This window comes from Oncorhynchus keta, chromosome 18 (assembly GCF_023373465.1).
Source record: "Oncorhynchus keta strain PuntledgeMale-10-30-2019 chromosome 18, Oket_V2, whole genome shotgun sequence".
NCBI lineage: Eukaryota > Metazoa > Chordata > Actinopteri > Salmoniformes > Salmonidae > Oncorhynchus > Oncorhynchus keta.
In genome coordinates, this window is record NC_068438.1 from 45,362,371 (window position 1) to 45,370,907 (window position 8,537).

An 8,537-nucleotide genomic window follows, 5' to 3' on the forward strand; every position below is an offset into this window, starting at 1 on the left:
TTTTCATTTATTTGTGTCTTTCTCTAGCGTTGTGAAAATTCAAGTAAGACTGGAGATCTAGAGATATTAGACAGCTGAATTGTTTATTACAACCACTGTAATATTACATGAAGGGTAGCCAATACATTACACCATACATGGAAATACACATATATTCTTTATAACACATTTCACTGAGGCCTTGCTATGTGTTGATGGGGGTATGAATGCCAAATGCTATTGGTGTATATTAACACACATTGGGTTGTGGCCCACAGGCCTATGAGGAGAGGTTTAAGAAGTCAATGTTGTTTTTGATGAGATAGTAGACCATGCTTGTCCAGAGCAGGCCTGTGAGACAGAGGCTCAGTAAGGGGCTTGTGTGTGGGCTCCTGATCTGAACCTGGACTGGACAGCAGCAGTCACTGAGGGGGTCACTGAGGGGGTCACTGAGGGGGGTCACTGAGGGGGCCTGTGGAAGCACAGCAGGCTGTCAGTGGCCGGAATGGAGTCCATGGCAGGAGCAGATTTACATTGGCTGATATCTCAATCCTTCACCGTCCAACAAAACCCTTAGAACCTGCCCTCTGCAAACGAATTAGGCTAAACAAGGAAGTGAGTTCACGTCTATCTCTCACATGCAAATGTCTTATTTTGCTCCTTTAGTACCCCAGTATCTCTACTTGCACACTCATCTTCTGCACATCTTATCACGCCAGTGTTTAAATTCTATATTGTAATTATGTATCTACTATGGCCTATTTATTGTCTTACCTCCCTCATCCTACCTCATTTGCACACACTGTATTGTATTATTGACTCCATGTTTGTTTGTTCCATGTGTAACTCTGTGTTGTTGTTTGTGTCGCACTGCTTTGCTTTATCTTGGCCAGGTTGCATTTGTAAATGAGCACTTCATCTCAACTAGCCTACCTGGTTAAATAAAGGTGAAATAAATTAAATAAGAAATATGCCCAAACTCAGAATCAGTTTGTGCTTCCTAAAAGTCATATGATCATTGTGAGGTTTTCTGCAGTTTTCATAGTCAAACTGTAGCAGGCTCTCATTTCTATCCTGCCTTGATTTGAACCCTACTATCCCCTTTCAACTAAGACTTCATTGCACAGTGTTTCCAGGCTCTATTTTTTGGTATCAATTGAGTCTGTGGATGAGTTTAACCCATTACTGACTTAGATATGATGTGTCTGGGGATGAATTTAACCCATGATTGACTTAGATATGATGTGTCTGTGGATGAGGTTAACCCATGACTGACTTAGATATGATGTGTCTGTGGATGAGGTTAACCCATGACTGACTTAGATATGATGTGTCTGGGGATGAATTTAACCCATGACTGACTTAGATACGATGTGTCTGTGGATGAGGTTAACCCATGACTGACTTAGATATGATGTGTCTGTGGATGAATTTAACCCATGACTGACTTAGATACGATGTGTCTGTGTTTATTATAGAAAGAGTTTGAATAGGCCAATGGTCACTATTCATCCTGAAGGGCTTTGGTTGACGCCTTTCCCAAAATATGTTTCTTTAATATCGTATATCATTGGATGTCTTCCCATCATATGTTTCTTGGTGTTTTGCTCTGGCCTCAGCAATATAATGAAACATTTAGGAGCAAAAATGCAGAAAAGTAAACCAAAACTGGAGGCCAGAATAGCAAATATCTCCACAGCTACAGTGAACTTCCCAGGAGAGCTGACATAAGCTGGGATAAAGGTGATCCAGACTGCACAGAATATGAGCATGCTAAAGGTGATGAATTTGGCCTCATTGAAGTTATCAGGCAGCTTTCGAGCCAGAAAAGCCAGCACAAAGCACAAGAGAGCCAGGAGTCCTATATACCCCAACACAGCCCAGAAACCAATAGCTGAACCCACATCACACTCTAGAATGACCTTTTCCTTATAAGTCTTCATGTTCTTGTAGGGGAAAGGAGGGGAGACTGTTAACCAAAGTACACAGATCAGGACCTGTATGAGAGTGAAAGCCAGAACACTGAGTCTCTGCTGTGGAGGACCAAACCATTTCATGATATTACTGGCTGGAAGTGTAGCCCTGAAGGCCATCAACACCACTATTGTTTTCCCAGAACACAAGACATGCAGAGGACGAAGGTGATCCCAAACGCTGTGTGGCGCAGCATACAGGACCACTCAGAGGGCCGGCCAATGAAAGTAAGAGAACACAGAAAACACAGAGTCAAGGAGAAGAGCAGCAGGAAGCTCAGCTCAGAGTTGTTGGCCCTGACGATGGGAGTGTCCTTATGAATTGAAAACACAACAGCTACCAGAGTAGTAACACCGGACCCCAGTAAGGAGAAAAACACCAGAACTGTGCCCATCATTTCTTCATAGGAGAGGAATTCAACTGGTTTCAACACACAGCGGTTCCTTTTTTCATTTGACCAATACTCCAAGTCACATCGATAGCAGCCGTTAGAATCTGTAAAATTATTAAAAAGTCATTTTATTCCATAAATCTGTGTGTCACTGTGTCATGTGTTTTTTTATATCTATTAGTCTTGTTGGGCAGTGACAGAGCTTGAAAGTATTGAAGGTAGCCCTAAATGCATTATATATTACCTGTGATATTACTGATCTCTCCCTCCGCACATGGTACACAGTCATAACAGCATACAGGTTTTCCTTTCTGTACAGCCTTACGAGTGCCTGTGGGACAGCTCTCACTGCACACTGCTGCAGGTGCCTGTAGAGAAATACAACATGTCTGAATATTGGTGTATTTTATATAAATAAACGTGCAGAAATGTTTTAATGTCACTACTTATGGAAGTTATATTACCAATGCAAAAGAAGAAAATTGAGATAGACTATGTGGATTATATATACATTATAGAATGCATGTTTTACATTTGCAGTGGTTTGAGGTATGCATGTGTAATGCTTTTGCAACATAGTCAACATGTATTTAGTCCTACCTCTGCCTTGCCCCCGACCCAGACCAGTTTTCCCTTGTTGAAGGTAATGCGCTGTTCAGGGGCATCGAGGAATCATACAGCCCCACAACATGGAACTGCAGGGTCCCATCCTCCTCCTGCTGCCAGTTCACTAGGTCGTAGCACGCCACCACATCTCCGTTATCATCAAACCAGATCTCCTCTCCTGTCTTTACTCTAAACCTCACCTCCTTTAGGTACTGTAGCACCTGCTCAACAACACAGCCAGACAGCCAGAAAGCCAGCCAGACAGCCAGCCAGACAGCCAGCCAGACAGCGAGCCAGCCAGCCAGCCAGCCAGCCAGACAGACAGCCAGCCAGCCAGCCAGCCAGCCAGCCAGCCAGCCAGACAGACAGACAGACAGACAGACAGACAGACAGACAGACAGACAGACAGACAGACAGACAGACAGACAGACAGACAGACAGAGAATGGGATGATTCATATGATATGTTATTTATGTTTTGTTGTATCTGGAGCTTGCTCACCTGCTGTGGTGTGTAGACTGGTCTTTTGCCACTGTCTGTGTCATTCTTTAAGTCTGTCAGTAGGTTGTGCAGAGCGTGTGCAATGGCATATACAGCTGTGTACACTTTACTGGATATTCTCAGCTCTGACACGTCAGTGTATTGGTTCTTCAGCTTTGCTAAGCTCTCTTTTCCTGTGCACAGAGTGCTGCTGCCCCCCTCGAAGGAGCACTGGAACACAGTCTCCCAGAACTCCCTGAGCAGGGTGTTGTCTGGCGCCTGGGAGGGGTGCACCTTGTCTAGGAACCCCTCTAGACCATCCAGCCTGGCATTCCTGATGGCAAAGCCAACCGCTCCCCTCAGGTAGCCGTAGGCCTTGTTATCCGCCAGCAGTCTGGCTGTGATCCAGGACTCGCTGCCCACCCACTGAAGCCCTGGGTCTCCCTCCAGGGCCATCTCATTCATCAGGGGGATGAGTTCCCCCAAGGTCAAGAACAATACCACAACCCTGGCTGTGGCCCTCCGGATGACCTTGCCGACTTCCAGGAGCTTCTCTCTGGGGTCTGTGCGGTGGATGGACTCTTGGTACTCTACACAGACCCCTTCATGCCACGCTGCCTCCATGAATGTGGCCATGCCGTTGTTTCCATAGTCATTGTTGCTGTTCACCACTCCCACCCAGTTCCATCCAAAGTGTTTGACCAGCTTTGCCAGGGCTCTGCTCTGGTAGAAGTCACTGGGGATGGTTCTGAAGAAGGAGGGGAACTTCTTTCTATTACTCAGACAAGCACAGGTGGCAAAGTGGCTGATCTGTGTGGAAGAAACGGGAAGATTTGAATTGATCTTTCATACATAGCTGACATTGATGAAACTACCTCTAAAGAGCCACAACCAGAAGGTGTCTCACCACAGGGATGCTGAATGGTCCGACCAGGGATGATATTCCGATGGTGGATGTGGAGCTTGACTCCCCTACAATACCCAACACGGCTGGAGATCTGGAACAGGAGGAGGAGTCTCCCAGGCTGTCCTCAGGCCCAGGGCTGTTCATCAGGGCCAGGGCTGAGTGGATGGCCAGGGGGGCATAGCTACAGGAGTCATAGACCTGGTAACCCAGAGATAGCCCTGGGAGCAGATCACTGCTGTTGTTGATCTCCTCCAGGGCAAAGATCAGGGTCTGTGCAAACTGGAACTCACGTGGGTTGAAACTGGACAGTGATAACAAAACGAAAAAATAAGTTAGTTGAAGCCAGGTATCGCATATGCCAGCAAAACTGATATACTCGGTTGAGATGAGTTGATAATTGTGTTTAGTATCACAGAAAAAATGTGTAAATATTCCCCAAATGCTAAAAGTTCCCACAGACAGTTGTTTTTCAACACATACCTGATACAGGGTGTTTTCTCTGGTCTGGAGGTGAACGAATGGACCTTGAAGAGGGCATTCCTATGTATACCGAACACTGCCCCAATGTTGATGTCCCCCTCGGCAGACAGGAGAGGCAGAGCGGGTTGGCCCAGCAGAGAGCAGATTGGGGCTGGAGCAGCTATACCCCTCATCACCACCACCAGCAGCCGGAGAACCACTCCTGTACTAAGTGCCATGCCAGCCTTCAGCAGGGCAGCTGTGTCTGGGAGGGCAGACAGAAGGGTTCCTCTTTTATAGAGGTGAAAGTGCCCCGTAAGACGCTGGAACTGCCCATACACTCCCTCTCAACGAGTGGGATGTGGTTCTAGTGTTTACTGTGTCCCCGGGGTACAGGATGAGAGAGGGAGGTGGGATAGTGACAGAGGCTGGGTTACGCTGCTATTATGAGCAAGCAGTGAATAGATAATAATAGATAATAGCAATAGATAATTGCAGGCTTCTGACATTGTGAATATAAAACATTATATCTGTCATGCTTTCCCAAATGTTTTTTTTTGTATGCCAATTTAAAAACATACATAAAAAAAATAGAGGAATTACATTTTATTTCAAATAGAAAATTATAAAATGATATCTGTCATGCCTTAACATGTTTTTATGTATGACGATTTAAACACATACATAAATAAACATAAATAGTATAGGTTTGAAATAAATGAGTGTGTGTTGAAATTGTTACACAAAAATGAAACATCTGGAACAGCATGACACATATACATTTGTATTTCCATAATGTCAGAAGTCTGCACTTATCTGTCCACTGCTTTGCTCATATTAACAACGTAGCCCAGCCTCCGTCAGTATCCCAACTCCCTCTCTCATCATAGACAAGGTTTTTGTCTCGCTTATGGTTTGTCCTGGGTACGTAACCTGATGATCGCAAAGAAGGCCCTGATTGGTGAACCACTGATCCAGCTCTTTGTCTTTTGGTAATCCTAGGGACAAGCCCACCCAGTGCTTTTTACAAAGTGTTTTCAAACATATTTGACACAATTCAACAGATTGTACCAGTCAAAGGTTTGGACACAACTACATTTTCAAGGCTTGTTGTTTATTTTTACTATTTTTCTACATTTTAGAAAAATATTGAAAACATCAAAACTATGAAATTACACATACGGAATCATGTAGTAACCAAACAAGTGTTAAACAATATATTTTATTTGAGATCCTTCAAAGTAGTCAACCTTTGCCAGTTGTTTCCACTTCTGGCAGTTGTTTATTTGGCTCCCGAGTGTCGCAGCAGTCTAATGAACTGCATTACAGTGCAAGAGGTGTCACTACAGTCCCTGGTTCAATTCCAGGCTATATCACATCTGGCTCTGATTGGGAGTCCCATTTGGCAGCGCACAATTGGCTCTTCTCAACTTCATGTTGTCTGAGTTAGGCTGTCTTTGTAAATAAGATTTCATTATTAAATGACTTGCCTAGAGTTAATTAGGGCTAGCTGTTCCACTTGCGGGACACAAGCCGACAACTTCCGGTGTAATTGGGGGGTGCGCAATACAAATACATTTTCGCAATATTAAACATTAACGAACATACTAGTGTCTTACATAATTTAAAAGCTAAATGTCTTGCTAATCTAACTGTGTTGTCAGATTTCAAAAAGGCTTTATGGGAAAACCATACCGTGTGATTGTCTGAGGAAGGTGCACCACATCAACATATTTTTCAACCAGCACAGGCTTCACAAAATCACAAATAGCGATTAAATAAATCACTTACCTTTGAAGATTGTCCTCTGTTTGCAATCCCAAGGGTCCCATCTTCAGCATGAATGGTATTTTTGTTCGATAAAATGCTTCTTTATATCCCAAAAGGTCAGTTTAGTTGGCGACATTGGTTTCAGTAATCCACACGTTCAACATGCACACAAATGAGTCCAAAAAGGTAAAGCTCAACATCGTCCAAACAAGTCAAACAACATTTCTATTTAGTCCTCAGGTTCTCTAAAATGTAAATAAACTATACAATTTCATTTAGAAGTAGTGTGTTCAATAGGAAAGGAAAATTCGTAAGCGCGCGTCCTCTCCCTCGCAAGCCGAAAGACTGATTTTCTTCAGGTGGTCTCCTAACAAAAACTCCAATAACTTCTTCCTTTTTAAAAAATAAGCTTGAATCCTTGAATAAAGACTGTTGACATCTAGTGTCCTTAGTCCATAGGAATTGCAATCTGGGAGAAGGATACACATAGAAACAATAGGTTTCCATAATAAGAGCCTGGGCGCTCAAAAAATAACATTCTGGTCGATTTTCATCGGATTTCCGCCTGCCATTTCATTTTTGTTATAGTCTCAGACATTATCTTAACAGTTTTAGAAACGTCAATGTGTTTTCTATCAAATGGTACCAATTATATGCATATCCTGGGCACGCCAGTCAGGAGGAAATTCAGGAAACTAGACCCTATCCCAGAGATGTTTTAAAAGTAAAACAAATGTGTTTTAAATTACCTTGATGACAGCTTTGCACACTCTTGGCATTCTCTCATCCATCTTCATGAGGGATGCTTTTCCAACAGTCTTGAAAGAGTTCCCACATACGTTGAGCACGTGTCGGCTGTTTTTCCTTCACTCTGCATTCCAACTCATCCCAAACCATATCAATTGGGTTGAGGTGGGGTGATTGTGGAGGTCAGGTCATCTAATGCAGCACTCCATCACTCTCCTTGGTCAAGTAGCCCTTACACAGCCTGTTTTGGATCATTATCCGGTTGAAAAACAAATGACAGACCCACTAAGTGCCAACCAGATGGGATGGCATATCACTGCAGAATGCTGTGGAAGCCATTCTGGTTAAGTGTGCCTTGAATTCTAAATAAATCACTTACAGTGTCACCAGCAAAGCACCCACACACTTTCCCACTTCCTCCTCCATGCTTCACGGTGGGAACCACACATGGGGAAATCATTCATTCACCTACTCTGCATCTCCCAAAGACTCAGCGGTTGGAACCAAAAATCTCAAATTTGGACTCATCAGACCAAATGACACCGGTCTACTGTCCATTGCTCATGCTTCTTGGCCTAAGCAAGTCTCTTCTTCTTGTTGGTGTCCATTAGTACTAGCAGCAACTCGACCATGAAGGCTTGATTCACACAGTTTAGTCTGAACAGTTGATGTTGAGATGTGTCTGCTACTTGAACTCTGTAAAGCATTTATTTGGCTGCAATTTCTGAGGCTGGTAACTCTAATAAACTTATCCTCTGCAGCAGAGGTAACTCTGGGTCTTCTTTTCCTGTGGCAGGCCTCATGAGAGCCAGTTTCATCATTGCGCTTGATGGTTTTTGCAAAGGTTCCATATTGACTGACCTTCATGTCTTAAAGTAATGATGGACTGTTGTTTCTCTTTGCTTATTTGAGCTGTTCTCGTCATAGTATGGACTTGGTATTTTACCAAATAGGGCTATCCTCTGTATTCCACCCCTACCTTGTCACAATTTAACTGATTTTCTCAAATGAATAAAGAAGGATATAAATTCCACAAAAACATTTTTAAAAGTAAGTTAGGATCAGCACTTTTTTTCTGAATGTGAAATCTCAGAATAATAGTAGAGAGAACAATTTATTCAGCTTTTATTTATTTCATCACATTCCCATTTGCGACCAATTGCTCCGCCCTGACCATCGAGAGCTGCTTATTCTCTATGGTGGTTGGGGAGTGACAATGACTAG

The 8,537-nt window shown here is 43.4% G+C and overlaps 1 pseudogene; it reads right to left on the reverse strand.

Moving 5' to 3' along the window:
* The window catches only part of LOC118377021 (extracellular calcium-sensing receptor-like), a 21,166-nt pseudogene extending 16,124 nt beyond the window's left edge, over positions 1-5,042 (reverse strand).
* Between the last annotated feature and the right edge of the window lie 3,495 nt (positions 5,043-8,537).